This window comes from Patagioenas fasciata, chromosome 3, assembly GCF_037038585.1.
Source record: "Patagioenas fasciata isolate bPatFas1 chromosome 3, bPatFas1.hap1, whole genome shotgun sequence".
NCBI classification, from domain to species: Eukaryota; Metazoa; Chordata; class Aves; order Columbiformes; family Columbidae; genus Patagioenas; species Patagioenas fasciata.
The window spans coordinates 108,591,121-108,607,372 of NC_092522.1; the positions used below are offsets into that span (position 1 = coordinate 108,591,121).

The following is a 16,252-nucleotide window of genomic DNA, read 5'->3' on the forward strand; positions in this document are numbered from 1 at the left end:
ATTTAAAAGAGTTCACAGAAGCTAGTCCACTCTCCTTTTATAATCTGTTGAACATCAGCCATCAATCATATTTAATGTATATAAACACCTCTGCACAAAATCTTAGGGGATTCTAACTCAAATAAAACCATTAACGATAAGCTTTGAATTTTTTTTATCATAAGATTTGCCTTTAGATTTGTCCTGATCAAATCAAAGTTATTTCAATGTTATTATTTTCCTAACCCTAACCTTCTAGTGTATACTGTGAAATCATGGTACTGTACAAAGGAACACTGTAAATGGATAATGACTTGCAGTTGTTATGCATTACATCATGGAAAGCAGTGTTTCCCACTTCTTGGTACTAGAACTTCACTTATAAAACCTGCCATTTCAGTGCCTCATGGGGTTCCCCAGCTCCACAGGTGTCAGAGCCTTCTGTTTACCTAAATCACTTCTGCTATCAGCTGTGGAAATGGCAGTATTAAAACTAAATACGTAAGCCTGTCCAGAGCTGGACTTTATCCAACTACATGCAGACCCATGCAGATGTCTCTGAACATTGATCCCCAGGGCTCCAAGGGAATACAGAGCAGAAAACCCTACACTGACCCTGTCCAAAGCCAGCACAGGCTGCAGGTTGGTTGATTTGCATGGGCTGTAGATCCAACAATTGCCCTGCAAGATACACCTCACTGGATAAAAATACAGTGATAATTTTAATAATCTTTTATATTGGAAAGTTGCTTTGGAGGACTAAACATGGGCACCTAACTGCTATGTTCAGCAAGGTCAAGTGCTGGATTTTGTACCTGGGACTCCACAACCCTGACTGTACATACAGACTGGGGGATGAGATAGTGGAAAGCAGCTCTCCAGAGAGGGATCTGGGGGTTCTGGTCGACAACAAGTTGAACATGAGCCAACAGTGCTCCCTGGCAGCCAAGAGGGCCACCTGTGTCCTGGGTGCATCAAGCACAGCATTGCCAGCCGGGATTGTCCCACTCTGCTCTGCACTGGTGCAGCCTCACCTGCAGCACTGTGTGCAGTTCTGGGCATTACAGGGTAAAAAAGATAAAAAGCTACTGGAGAATGTCCAGAAGAAGGCTATGAATTTGGTGAAGGGTTTGGAGAGGAAGCTGTATGAGGAGCAGCTAAAGTCACTTGATCTGTTCAGCCTGGAGGAGACTGAGGGGAGACCTCATCGCGATCTGCAGCTTCCTCACTAGGGCAGAAGAAGGGGTGGATGCTGAACTCTTCTCTCTGGCGACCAATTATAAAAGCTGAGGGAATGGCAGGAAGATGTGCCAAGGGAGGTTTAGGTTGAACATTAGGAAAAGGTTCTTCACCCAGAGGGTGGTGGAGCACTGGAACAGGCTCCCCAGGAAGGTGTCACAACCTCAAGCCTGACGGTGTTCAAGAAGAGACTGGACAGTGCCCTCAGATACATGGTATGAACTGTGGGGTTGTCCTGTGCGGGTGTAGGAGTTGGACTCGATGATCCTTGTGGGTGCCTTCCAACTCAGGACATTCTATGATTCTGTATTCAAGAACCTACCACTTACGTAGGAAAAGAGTGGAATAATTCCCAGGAGCTGTTCTTCAGTCTAATTCATGAAAATATACATCTCTGTCTTTTTACCTTGATTCAAATCCTAATACAAAAATCAGAGCCATTTCCACAGATTGATTCAGAGTCTGTTGGTTCACATTTGCAACTCAGTTTTCTCCCAGCCAGAAGAACTGTAGAGTTACAAAACAAAGCTGACTTCTGTGCTGGAAATTACATTGCAACTGAGATGAGATGAACCTAGTTTTGGGTGGGAGTTGAGTGCAAGCAATTTTTTTATAGAGGCCCTATAGCTAGAACGAAGAAAGACAGCAAAACTCTCAAAGTTGTTAAGTGGCATTTACAAAAGTACACAATAACTCAATTGTTTTCAGTGTTCTGCAGAAAAATCTTTTAACAGGCCTGTGAAGAAACAAAAGGAATTTTTTTACTCCTTTCCACAAATTGGCTAACCACAATTGCAGCTTAAGTAAAGAATTTACCTTCAGGTGATAATCTTTGCAAGAGAAATGAAAAATGCAAGAGAGAAAAGGGTCCTTCCCATTGCAGCTGGCCGGGAGAGTGAGCTGGACAGGTTGGGCACCAGGACCACAGCAAATAGCAACATGTGACAAGGAACCTGAGTTTTCACTTTACCATATATATCATAATTCAAAGCAAAAAGTTCATATTCCTACCATATTATGACCCTAGTGAGAATTAATGCCATAGATTTTTGTTGCTGAGCAATTTTATGTATATGAAAATACAGTGCTCACTGCACAGTTGAGTAAAGTTAAAATTCCTCCCTAGAAAATTGATGTATTCTTGTGTTTGACAGGATGTGAAAAATATCATTCATGAATCAAAAAGAGAGGAGAAATGCAGAGAAAGGGCAAAAGAGACAATGATAACATGAGGTATTAACTTGAAGAGACATTCATCAAAAATTACAGGTTTCATCCATTTCTGATCACTTGTTATAGGCTTGTGGAAAAAATAGCTTTTAGAATGAAAATACATGTCTCAGAAGTAAACATGGCTTTCTGGCTAGAGCAAGTTGCACAGAAGGTGGCACAGGGATATAACCTGGAAACACACATAGGACAAGACAGAGTTTGTTTCACATGTAAAGACATGATTCATGACAAATGAGAAGACATGCCTTCAGTGTGGGACCATCCCTGAGAGCATTTTTGGGGGATCCTAGAAAAGAGCTATAGCTGCTGGCATATGTACCGCTGCATCTTCACCACTGGCAGTAAATTATGGGAAGAAAAAAAACTACCTTGATTTTCAGGCCCTAAGCAACCTGATTCGGACTTGCTGAGGCACAGAGCCTCGAGTATGATGTCCAGAGTATCATGCCAAGCAGGCTTGCACGCTGAGGTGTGCACACACACATATCAAAGCCACACTCCTCCAATTGTGCCAGGTCACTTCTACCAGTCAGGCAGCACTTCAACGTGTCAACTTTGCAGCAATGATGTCAGACGTCTTTCAGACACACAATGAGGCGTAGAGTGATACTCTAGCTATAGTTTTATAATCACTTATCTGGAAGCATATTGTTATGCCAGTGTGACACTCCAGTAAGCAAATACTGTTTACAAAATCTTTTTCTAAATGTGTGTTATCTACATGGCACTGAAACTTTGCTGATTATTAAGAATCAAAGTCCTTGCCACAAAACGTTCATCATCTAAGTGTAAAACACAGGCTTGAGATAAATTATGTGATGTAAGAAGTAAGGCAGTAGGCAAAGAAAATTAGCACACAGCTCTTCAGCTTGGTACTTTTTAGAGAATTATAAAAATCAAGATTTCCTAAAGAAGAAGAAAGAAAAATCCTATTAAAACCACAATAGGAAACCATTTTGGAATCTCCCATGTTTCTCAGTTATGTTCTTTTTGGGTCTATTTTCATCCACTTTTTGCAGAGCTTTCAGCCTGTGACTGAACTGAAACCAGCCAATCTCTCTTTCTGGTTCATGTATATTAGCTCAGTGCTGTTAGGTTTGTTTCTCCAAAACAGCAGGGTGCTGGGATTTTTTAAAGGTTTCCACAGAAAATAAGAGGAGAGGGATATAATACCTTCAACTCAAATTTATTTCTTTTAATTCATTTTATATGCACTTGGGGCCTAAATAACTCAAGAGTAATTACTGAAAAGTAGCCTATTGTGTGACTTGCACCCCTTTGTGAGCAACTATTGCCTTAACTCCAGATGCAGAGTATTTTGTAACATGACTACGCTCCATATTCCCTTTGTAGAGCATACAGACAAGCAGCGGATCCATTTTTCACTTGCATGCCAGAATAGCTAACCATATGTGTACAGTTGCCCATGTATATAAAGGCCAGCAATCAATTACTACTACTAGAAGTTAGTACAAATCAGGAGACAGACATAGCACCTCACAACTGTCTCTCTAAATAGTAGTGCCCCCTAAGCATACCCCTATAACAGATTAAAGTCACTCCTGACAGTGCAATGTAGTCTTTAATATTTTCACTAATAAGTGCCAACCTCTGGAAATGTGGTCTTGAATAACAATGGCAATGACAAGCAAGAAATTTTAAGCATTCATTCAAGTTGCTGGTCTCTGTCCAAATTGTTACCACTCATAGTGTGGCTTGAAAACTTTAATATAGACAGTCATTTGAACAGACTTCAGTTTCTATGGGGCAAACAAGGCATCTTACACAAAAAAATTCCGTCAGCTGCACAATATATGGTCATATCGTTATTACAGGTCTCCAGGGCCTGTGTGAAATACAAATGAATGTGCAAGTGTTATCAGAATGAAAAGGCAGAAATGAGGAAAATCTGGAACCAGCTAGCGCCATTTCACTAAGCTAGATAACTATGTCTTTCCTCTCCTCATTTTTTGTCTCCACCACAAGCATCTGGGAAAAAAATGAATAAGGTGTGTGGGGAGACCAGTCATGTCTGAAACTTTTTTCTTTGCTTCAATATACTGGAAATCTCAGGATCCCTACTAGCTGAGGTTTTTCTCCTCCTCAGTCTGAAAAAAAAAGGGGACTGGCCTTTTTCCTTGTTAGAACAAAGATTTTTATTTTTTCATACAGAAACTGACACTTCCTCCTCTTAGAAATTGTATTTGAACAGAAAACATTTGTTAGGAAATCAGATTTTAGACAAAAGCATTAAACCAGTGCTATTCCTGGGATGGTTTATCTTTTGGTTTTCCATGTATTCATAAGAAAATGCAATTCTTAATATACATTGCATTGTGTAATGTAAATGGACACACATCTGGCTGAACATACACATACACTTTAATGTAGTTTCAGAATTATATTCTTAATGAATACATTTAAATATATGCAAAAGACATCAGTATTACACAACCTACCACTCAAAAAAATAGCAAACCACAGAATCAGCATTGCATTTTCCATTAAACCTTAATTCATCCCCCTTTGGGAATATACAACATGAGGTGGTACAAGATGGTATAACTGTACCACCTCCTATTTTTGCACAGGACCTTGACTCATTCTCCTCATTCTCCTTGCCATCTCCACTCAGTATGGGATTTCATGAAGTCATGTGCTGAGTATAGTATTATTAATTTCCTTCTGGGCATTATGTACAGCCTGTCAGCACAGAATTATTCCCAAACATGAGTGAATATATCTACCTGACATCTCTAGGACATCAGAATCATAGAATCACAGAATGGTTTGGGTTGGAAGTGACCTAAAAGATTGTCTAGTTCCATGACCCCTGCCGTGGACATGGATACCTTCCACTAGAGCAGGTTGCTTGAAGCCCCATCCAGTCTGGCCTTGAACACATTGACATCTTCTCTGGACAGCCTGTTAGCTGCTATTATTATTATTATTATTATTATTATTATTATTATTACTATTACTATTACTATTACTATTATTTTCACAAGTTAGGAATAAACAAGAGATTAAAGTTAAAGGTTTATATTTAGAAGAGTTTGCCAACTGAACATCCTATTTTGAGACCTCTAGAACCAGATGTTTTGGAGATCTTCATTTATTCAAACAGAATTAGTATTAGTTGTATCTATTAGCAGTTGGCATCCTATGTTAAGCTCCCTGTAAACGAGGAAGTTAATGACCAAGAGTAAAACTGTAGATTTAAATAATGTTTGCTTAGTCACAAAAGAATTCTGTAGGGAACTGTAATCAGAGTAAAATTACATGGCATTGCACCTCTTGAACCAGAAAGCTGTTCATCTTTCCTGCAACTCGCCAGCAATTTTTCCATGCACACTCATAAGACAAGGTCCTTCAGAGAATGTTCTTTACCAAACAACCTTCAAGCAAGTGCCTTCCTTGTGTGATGCACTAAATAAAACAGAGAATCTGAAGGAAAATAAAAATTAAAAAAAAATAGATCCTTGTTTAAATAAAGAGCAGAGGTGACAGTGTTTTTAAGATAAAAGATACAAATAGTCCGTAATTAAACATGGTCCATTATACCATATCAATTTTGAGAAAAAAATCTACTGTTAGGGAGGCATGTTTCAACCGTAACATATTTTCTCTAATATTCTGAAACTGGGTTATCTTAGATGAAAATTTCTTTTTGAAAATGTGCAGCTTTGTAAGAGGCAGGCGATTGGTTTCTAGTCAGCTGTGTTACAGGCCCTCATAATTAATGTATTGAAAGATACTGAATTAAAGTTACATAAACATAAAATGGTATTTTCTTCCTTTTCAGACCTTCTTTTCACAATGCTAAAATTTTTCCTCTGTCTCCCATGTCCCACAGATAAAATTAGAACTAATAAGACTATCATACAGAATGAACTGGTTATGGATGTGGTCTTTGGCAAATCCACAGTACCAGCTTTATTAATTTGAGCCAAACAGGTAACGAAGCATTACAGTAAATAATTATTTTCTATGTAAATGTTATATACTTTTTACAAGGACCCTGCAGAGCAAAGGATAATGTAGTTGCAGTAAGACTGATCTAGGATCAAACTGTTGGAAGAAAATGTCCTGTCTCTCTCATAGGATCATAGAAACATTTAGGTTGGAAAAGACCTTTGACATCATCAGGTCCAACTGTTAACCTAACACTGCCAAGTCCGCCATTAAACCACATCCCTAAGTACCACCACTTTAGTTCTGTCCAACCCCTTAACCCTGAGTTGTGCTTGCAATCTTCTTCAACCTGCGGTTCCTGCAATGGCACAAGCCAGTGTCTGAACTGGAACAAAGGCTCCAGTTCTCTCCCCAGCTACTTTTCTGGGGTAAAGAAAGGTAGCTGGACATGCCTGAGATTTCTGATGTGCTGAATTTGATATCAATTTAGAGAAAAGACATATATCTCTTGCTGATATGTATAGTCCAAATTCAGTTGGAGTGGGTATGTCTACATCATTCCGTTTAAGAAGAAAGGCCATCAGTGTCTCACCATGATACTGATGTTTCACTTTTCTAAGCACTAAAGTCTTACGGCTTTTTAGGTCAGCTTCCTAGTGAATAAGGATTAAAAAGTCAGGAAGAGTCTGAGGATATTCTTACATATTTACTTCCACACATGCACGAAAACTGAAAGAGTAGAGGCTAAATTGACTGTAGGTACTGTACATCTCTTCTTTCAGACTTCTATGTCCAACACCAAAGCCTGTTTGGCAGCAAGAAACTTTGTCTTAAAACCTTAGGGCATCAGAGCAGCATAAAGCTAATGCCTCTTTTGCTCCTATAAGTCCCTCTAATAAAGTGTCATGCTTTATGTGTTTCTTCTCAAGACTGAACATTTGCTCAAACACGGAAAAATAACTGGGTAGTCTATGCATACTAGCACCACCTAGTGGTTTTCTGCAAGAACCATGTGCAATCCCAGCACTTGTAGTATAAAATTAAAATCACATGAGACAGAAGCACTTTAAAATACTTAAACAGTGATGCCAATCTATATAATCTATTGCACATCTTAAATTATTTATAAATTGTTTAAAAAAAAATTCTTGGGATAATGTGTTCTTTTGATGATCTATGAACAAGCTCACAGGAAACAAAGAAGTGTCTGGAACAGGATTGAAAGTACTAGAAAGATTTTTGTGTTACTAAGAAATTCACTGATGGTTAGCCTTTAAAAGAGCAAATGGTATTTTTTAATTGCTTACTTGAAAATGCACCATTCTTGCTTAAATTAATGCCTTGCAGTGAAAAGAAAAAACATACATGGTTTAAGAGAAATTTGGTCTGCATCTGATCAAAAAAGTATTTGCAATGACTTGTGTTCTATGAATGTAAAAAACTGGTAGGATTGTACACAACACTGAGTTCCAAGGTTGGCAAATTCTGCCAGGAATAAACTTTCCCCCACTCCAATAAAAAAAATCCACTACACATTTTTTTAGTATGTCACAACCCCCAAGTATTGAAATATCTTAGCCATTTCTTGAGAACTTTTTATTTTTGTCTGCACAAGGAGCTTTTACTTAATACCTGCCTAAATTTAAGCCTGGCCTTATGGAAATATATAATTCAGATGCAACAAAACTTGGGCATATATAGAAAGCACAAAATTTAAGTTTCAAAAGAAAGGTTAGCATCAACGAACGCAAAGATTGCATAGGTTCTACATCTCTAACCTCCCCTGCTGAAGCCAATGGAAAACCTTCATTAACTAAACTAAGTTCAAAAAATGCACATATGTGTATACATATCTGTATATATGCATATATATATTTATTTCCATGTGTACACATATGTATGTACAGTTTGACCTCAGACTAAATCAGACCCTCTAAAAATGCTATGATGATGACTGTAAAATGGGCTTCTTTGCTTCTCCAAAGTTATGCATATGTCACAATGTGCTAAAAAGCATAAAAATTAATTGAGATTGTCCTTTTAAAAAATGGAAATGCCTAAATCCCGCTTCTCTTTGCCAGCAGCTCTAACCTTCATCAGAGATAAATCAATCTGTAGCAGTGGCAGGCAGCTATTTAAGGCCAGCGGATGGGGCCAGAGCCATGGTAAGTGCAGGACTGCAGCTGTCATATCCCCGGTCACTGTATTCCTGTGCTCAGGACTGAGACATCCACACACAATTTCTTGTGAGCAAGTCTGTCATCAGTTTGACGTTTTATGTCTTTTCTCTGTTTGGCATCTTCATGTACCTAGATGTCAATTATTCCCCCTGCATTTGTGCATTATTTTAAATGCTTGCGGTTTGTTTTGTTTTAACGTAAAGTTCTGAATCCAAAGATTTGCTGGAAATGCCTTAAGTGGAAAAGCCAGAAGCTGAACTGGGTATATTGTGATCTGAAGGTGCATATGATGGTTTTTCTTCCTTGACTGGATAACATCTCTTTAATAAGACCTAAGACATATTTACATCATGCCACCAAACCAGGACAAAGCGAAGTTGCCCCAACTAATATTGCACAGACCTGAAATTTCCTTCAGCGTAGCACAGCACCATGAAGGGATCCACGATTCATCTAAAAGAATCAAAACAGAATCAGGACTTTGCTGCACTGCATGAAATCATGAAACTGCCCTAGACCCTGCTGCTTCAACCCTGTCTGCACCATGGTCTAGTTGGGAGTGTGAGGAGACTGAGGGGAGACCTCATCGTGGCTACAGCTTCTTCATAAGGGGGAGAGGAAGGGTGGATGCTGATATCTTCGTGCGGCAACCCATGATAGGACCTGAGGGACTGGCAGGAAGATGTGGCAGGGAAGGTTTGGGTTGAACAGTAGGTTCTTCACCCAGGGGGCGGTGAAGCACTGGAACAGGCTCCCCAGGGAGGTGTGAGAGCCCCAAGCCTGACAGTGTTCAAGAAGAGACTGGACAACACCCTCAGATCCATGGTGTGAACTGTGGGGTTGTCTTATGCAGGATCCTTTTGGATCCTTTCCAACTCAGAACATTCTATGATTCTGTGATTCTATGTGAGCTTATAGTACTACACAGCGAAATCTTCTCCACTTACATATCACTCATTTTCTTTCCTTCGAGAAAAGAAAGATCATCATCACTACTGTAATTTATTTCTGTGACATCTACAGGAGCAGATTCAGCCTGGCTGCCAGTCAGTGATGGCTGTATGATCCCAGTGTTGCTCTTCACCCTACAGCTGAGCACCTCGAGGACAGAATGTGGTCCCAGCATGGTGATTGCTCATGCTGCAGCACCCATAGAGGGCTATAGGAACTCTGTGGGAAATTAAAGGTCTACAAGACATTAATATTCCTCTGTGACCATTGGATGCAGTATTTGGATACCAGAGACAAAGTATGCACTGTATGGAAACCTATGAGAGAGTTAGAAGAGTGTGGGCTCTTGCCTTGTCCAGACATGCAGCTTTTTGATCGTTCTGCTTCAGGTAAATCACCTCTCCTTACTTCCATCGGGAACACTAATATACCTTAATCTATGGTATAGACTGTGCCAACTGCATTTTAGTACTCTAGAGTATATGGAAATCTGAAATGTAGATTCGCATTTTTCTACTGTTTTTCTGTGGCATCTCTCTCACATTTTGTTGTCATCTAAGTTTTCTGCGCCCTGTTTTCACAACTCATTTTCACCTTCCCACATGAAGGATATCTCTGACAGGGGACATTTATATTGTAAGTAACCTAAACATTTTAGTTTGTGCTTACTACACTGAAACTGGCAGTAGTCTTAGAGCAATGGGTAAATGTATGCTCCTGAATGCCGTTGAAAACACAATGTATTGTACACAGGACCTTCCCTGCCTTAATTTTCCCACATACATACTCCTACTATTCTCTACGTTACCATTTGCTCATAAAATTAAACTTTTATTTTGTACCTCAGAAAAAACTTGAAATGCAAATGAAGGGCTAGAAGAGGGGCTGAGGTCTGTCTGCACATGATTCAATGGTGGCTTCAAGGAAGTAAACTGCCCTGTTTTAAGATAGGGGGGGAACCAAAATACTCATTGAGTTTGCTGCCTGTTTTGATCAGGAAACCATCTTAAATACTACCGTAGGGAAAGACCTAAAAGAGACTTGGGTTTGCCAGTAAGAAGGGCTGCTGGGGAAATCCAACAGCTTATAGTGCATGCTTAATAAAAAGACTTCTTCTTAAGAAAAAGATAATTTGCTGTACTCTGGGTAGGCACATCCCTCAAGGACCTTGAAAGAAACCCTGGCAGATGAAGTGCAAGCTCATGTGGGAGACTCAGGAGATGGCACTTCTCCCCCTGGGTCAAGACAAGGATGCAGCTTTGGTTTAGAAGCTGTTCTTCCAAGAAGGATGAGGCAAAACATCTTCTCTAAGATATAGGATTTTATATATATATATATATATATATATACACACATAAAAACATATCTATTCAAGTAGTGAATATGTATAAAACTTCAACAGTCTACAACCCAAACTGCTTGAAGACTACTTTTCTCCATATGTCCCCATATGACCCATTTCCTCCTAACTCTAGACATGGTAGCTGGAGTGAAAGATGCTGTGTGTCCTGACGTGGACCAAAGGAGTAGACAACAGGCTATTGAAACATAAAATTGTCTTGGAGTATGAGGAAACTCTGTTAAATCTTCCTGCTTGCACAGGACAAGACATATGCAGATTTTAGTTGCCCTACTTAGATAACTTCTTCTGTTTGAAAGTATAAAATTATCCTCTGTTCTAACTAGGAGATGATGGCAATGTTTGGATAGATAATTTCTGTATTTGAGCATAGTCTGTAAATTCTTTTATGATCTTTAGAAACAAAAGTCCATGATAAGTGTTCATTATTAAGATATACAGAGAAAATAATGCATTTAAATCTAGCTAAGTCAGTCCTCATGTCAATAACATTGATTTACACTCCAGTTCCTTCATTAGGTATTTTCTATATATTTTACTCTGCTAAACAACACTTTCTTAATACCTGCTGAAGCACTTACTAATCCAAAAATATAGTTCACATACCTCTATGCTATCTTCCAAATCGGAGTTTGGAAGAAAATTTTAAAGTCAAATGACAAATAATCTGAAGAGGGAAAAGTAAGAAGATCTAGAAAATAAGGAAGTGTTGGAACAGATATTAGAATTTTCCATTGCGAATTATCAACACTAACCGGCTGTCTGGGAAACACTCCAACCTGATGTTGGGTTCTCTTTGATAACGTGGTGTTTCTAAGCAACATTTCTAGTCAGCCCATGTGGATGAGTGGTCAGCCACCACTCTGCAACTTCAAAACATGAATTTCTTTTGTTAGATGCAGATCCAATTTGCTGTTTGGTTTTCATATGAAAAATACAGCAGGTTTTTTAAGATACAGGGTTTTTTTTAAAAAAAAGGAAGTGGTGCTAAATATTGTAACACATTTCAACACATATAGCAGCATGGCTAATTTATTCAATACTACATTAATGAACACCTTTTTTTGTTCTTAAGCTAAGCAGATGGGTATTCAGGTAGCATGTGTTAAAGTTGTCAAGAATTTATGTTCTAATTCCATTCACATAAGCAGCTGAAGGCACTTCTTACATAAGAATGACAGTGATAACAATTAACTGGTCTCTTCACTCAATATGTTTCCACTATAATCCCAGGTGAAGTATTTTTCAGGACTTGAATCTACTGAACTAGAATTTCGAAAGTTCATTCCTTCCAAGCCCTGTATGTGAAAAAGATGTGAATTCCAATCCCTCAGAGTCCAGAGACTGCCCATCCAGCTTGGATCTATGCTTTGCAGGCATTCAAGTGCAAGGCATCTATAACAATTAGGTAATTCAGAATTGAATTTGGAAACGGTTCCTATCTCACCCAAAAATAATTTTATTTTGATATGTATGGATTCATATCACTGATAAGTAAAGAACAAGTATGTTCCTGTGAAGTGAGAAATAATCAGTTCTGCAACAGATGGGATTTCTCACTCTGACGGTAGAAGGGAACCAGACCTGTTCTTGGCTGATGGACACTGAGCCAGACAGAGTCCTGCAGACTGCTGGCAGGGATGGGGATACGGTGGAGCCACAGGAGATCACTGTTTTCACTGAAGTTAGGAACCATTTTCTGCGGCTGTGCTTGCATCTCAAAGAAACTGACTTCAGATTGCTGGCAAAGACAGTTGCATTCCACACTCAGGCAGAAAATATTTTAGATTTCTATAAAATTATCCTATCAAAATGAATATATTTATCAACTCAGATCTGGAATACGTGCATCCTACCAGTGCTAATTATAACGAGACATATGGTTAAACAGCATTTTAGATTGAGACAGTTTTGGGAATTTCTATACCTATGATTTCTTCTTGACACTAGAATCTTTCTTATGGACACCTGTCAGGATGCAAGTTCCAGCAGGAATGTGGCACACAGCTCCTCAGCTCCTTCTTCTGATCCTTTGCTTCCATATTGACATAAAACCCACAGTAGGTGACAGAAAAGTTGCTTGCACCTGGCTCATGGCTAAAAATAGTGAGCCATTAAACTTTGATGATCCTCCATTTTAATGGAGCAGATTTGGATAAAAGATGGCAACCATCCAGAGCAAACGGTTATTTCAAGCCTGATTCCCAGGAAAGATAGCAATTGAAATACAGATTAGTTACCAAGAAACAGATAATCTGATACACCTTGTCTAAAGATCACCTGAGGTATAGGAAAGGGACTTATAGAAGTTGTTTCCTCTGAGATCACTTCATAGGAAAGAAAGAGAGAGCAGACAGGACTCAGAAAAACTCAGTAGTTCAGACCTGAAACTGGAGAAGTGACATGGACAAACCAGAAAACTCTGACCCAAGGAGAGAAACCATCCAAGGTAAAGAGGAAACTGAAGCAGGAAGCCGAATGTGGAAATGTTTTGTCCACAGCTGTGTACCTCTAACTCTAGCTGAAGTAAGATGTGATGTTTTCTGCTACCCATCTATTTGCCTCAGCTATCCCGTATCTTTGAGAGGAGAAACTTCAAGTTAATGTTGACCATAATGTGAAGTTCTGGGAAAACATATGCATGGAGAAGCAAGGGAGGAGGTGACGGGCTGTAGGGAGTCTTGCTTTTCTGAAATAATAGTAGATAAAAACCATATCAAAGAAGTCTGCCAGAAAGAGAAACTAAAGCTTAGTGAGACATAAGAAAGCTTAAAACATTAGATATCTTGTAATATTACCCAAACACAGCAGCTTGGAGTGTACAAAGAGAACTGAGTTTTATCAAGGCTGTGACACACACAGTCCTAGAAAAATTAATTCATCTAGCCTGCAGCTACGTGTTCCTTTCTTAGCACACTGGCTCCACTTGTTATGAGAGTAATTCTGTCACGCAGTCTCCCTTTTACAACAGGCAGCCTTCACACAGGCCTGAATTTTAGCTGCTTATGTGCATTGTGCCAAGGTACAATACATACAGGGGCCTTTTTGACCTTCTCTGAAGCATCCACCAGGGACCTAAACAGTCTGTGGACTCCCTGAGTGCAGTGAGGAAACCATCGAGTACATTTTGTGGCATTTCACAGCCACATGGCAGCATGACCAAACAGATGGGAGGCACCATCCCTCCCTTGGTCTGGCTGCCTGCACTGGGGACACCTCGCACCATAGCACCAGTGGCACAACATTTTATGTCTTTCTCCACCAGTGTTGGCAGAGGCATTTTTCCTCAGTATCCCTGGTGTTCCCTGTAGCTTCATGGAGACAGACTGTCTCCTCTGGAAACTTACTGAAACCACAGAAAATCTGTATTGTGCAGTCAACTTTCTATCTTTCGACATGCATCATGAGCAGAACTTAGGTGACATAGCTCATAACACAGAAACCTCATTTAAATTCCTGAAATTAAAAAAATAAGCGTTATATCCAGTGGGAAAGACTACGAACACACTTCCTGGAAAATACAGATGGAGCTTAAGCAATAAAACTCATTAAAGAAATTCATCTGTAGAAAACTCATCACAAAGACACAGAATTAATTCACAGTTAAACACAGAGCTGAAGGAAGTACTCCCAGAAAACAACTAATCTATGCAAATTCATCTTTAATTTTTCTTTAAGCTGGTGCTGTGTTTCATGAGTTGTGGGGACTGCCCACAAATATATTCATCACCAAATGCTGTGAAGAGATCTGTGTGACAGGGACTTCCCATGACTGATCCTGAGAACAGCAGCACAAAGGTCAAACCAGAGGTCCATCTAGTACAGTGTCTTTAAATAGCAGTGAAAAGAAAGTGTAAGTGCAAGGTAAACAATAGGATATTTTGTCTACTACCTATCTTCAGCTTCTAGTGCTGTGTAGATAACTGACTTCATAAGCCAGATGTTGTAACTTTGTGGTTAGTACTGCTTGATTTTCTGCTCATGATTTTAACCGGTCAGTTCATCTGTGGTTCACACCACGGGCTCATTTCATTTCCTCTCTCATGAGCATTTTCATGCTTTCTACCATGCAGGCCACTACACTTGAAGTAAGCTTTACCTATTGCTTCACTTGATTCTCCCCACCTTAAAAGTCAGCATTGCTCCAGAAAAACCTTTGGGAAAATAGTAATGAAAAGATTAATGAATGTATCTTTCAAATTGTGTTTGTGCAAAAATCCCATAGCTGACTAAGCAAAAACCAGCATAGATCTGAGTCAGATACATACTACTTCCAACTGGGTTTTTTTTTGAGACAGGCCAGAAAGTCTCAGGGCACTTGGAAACTCAAAAGTCATATAAATTGAGTTTGAACTTTAGATCCTATATTACTGAGTTTTGTTCCCAGATTTAATTAAAGTAATAGTGTTTTCATTACAAATACAAACAGTTGAGAATTTGACAATAACATTTGGAATCATTATTATGCAATGTGCATCAAAATATTTTTGTCATTTAACATGTTTGGTGAATAGTCATGAAAATTCAGTAAATATCCAAAACAGAGTTTAGGGTTATAGTACAAATAAATATTACAGTCCCTTTCGACAACCTTCATAATTCTCACCAGTCCATGATTATGCTACTGAATACTGTGTAAAGAGTAGCAGAATCATCAAAGCTCTAAGAAGTCACTGAAACCTCCTTGGGTGTTTGATGAACTTGCTTCTTGTCATTGAGTCTGCAGATACTAAATCAAGAGATCAGTCTTCTACACCATGAATGACACCCAAACCTGAAATTCACTAGATGGATCAGAGTCTTATAAGCCTCTCTTTCCCATCTTTGAAAATTGGGTGGAAAGGATAAATAATCCATGTCACAACTGATTAATCTGGCAGGACTGAGATTTGTCATTTGCCCTTTTTTATTTTCTCCAACATTTCTTTAAGGATACCATAGGATGAAGTCATTATCACTGAGAGCCTTTTCACTTTCTCAGACAGCTACCGAAGTCTTGACACAAAGCCATATTCTATATCTATGTCCTTTGCACATATACACCCCAGCGTGTTCTTCCCAAGTACCAGCTCTTTCTGTTGGTTCCCATTGTTCATTTTAAGTTTTCTTATTTTAAAATGGACTGCATACCTTCGTTATCTCCCCCTGCTCACCTCAGTCTCCACCATGACATTTTTGCTCCTCTCTCCAGGATGAGTTAAGATGTAAACCTTTCAGTGGTTCTTCATAGCCTGGTATGGGGAGCTTCTTGAGGAGGCCAATGCATCAGCTAGCCTACCTTCTGCTTTTCCATCTTTTCCAGGGAGAAGCCTGCAGGCAAACCTTCCTCTTACTCTAATGCCCCAAGCATTTTCCTCCACATAACTGTCCTGTTCTGCTGTTCTCCCTAGTTTAG

The 16,252-nt window shown here is 39.2% G+C and overlaps 1 long non-coding RNA gene across 1 annotated transcript in view; it reads right to left on the bottom strand.

The window, feature by feature from the left end:
- LOC139827766 (uncharacterized) overlaps positions 1-16,252 on the bottom strand; it is a 52,540-nt gene that overhangs the window by 23,748 nt on the left and 12,540 nt on the right. Inside the window, exon 2 of the long non-coding RNA XR_011738698.1 lies at positions 8,949-8,999. This is a non-coding gene — a long non-coding RNA (uncharacterized lncRNA). The remainder of the gene's footprint in view (positions 1-8,948; positions 9,000-16,252) is intronic.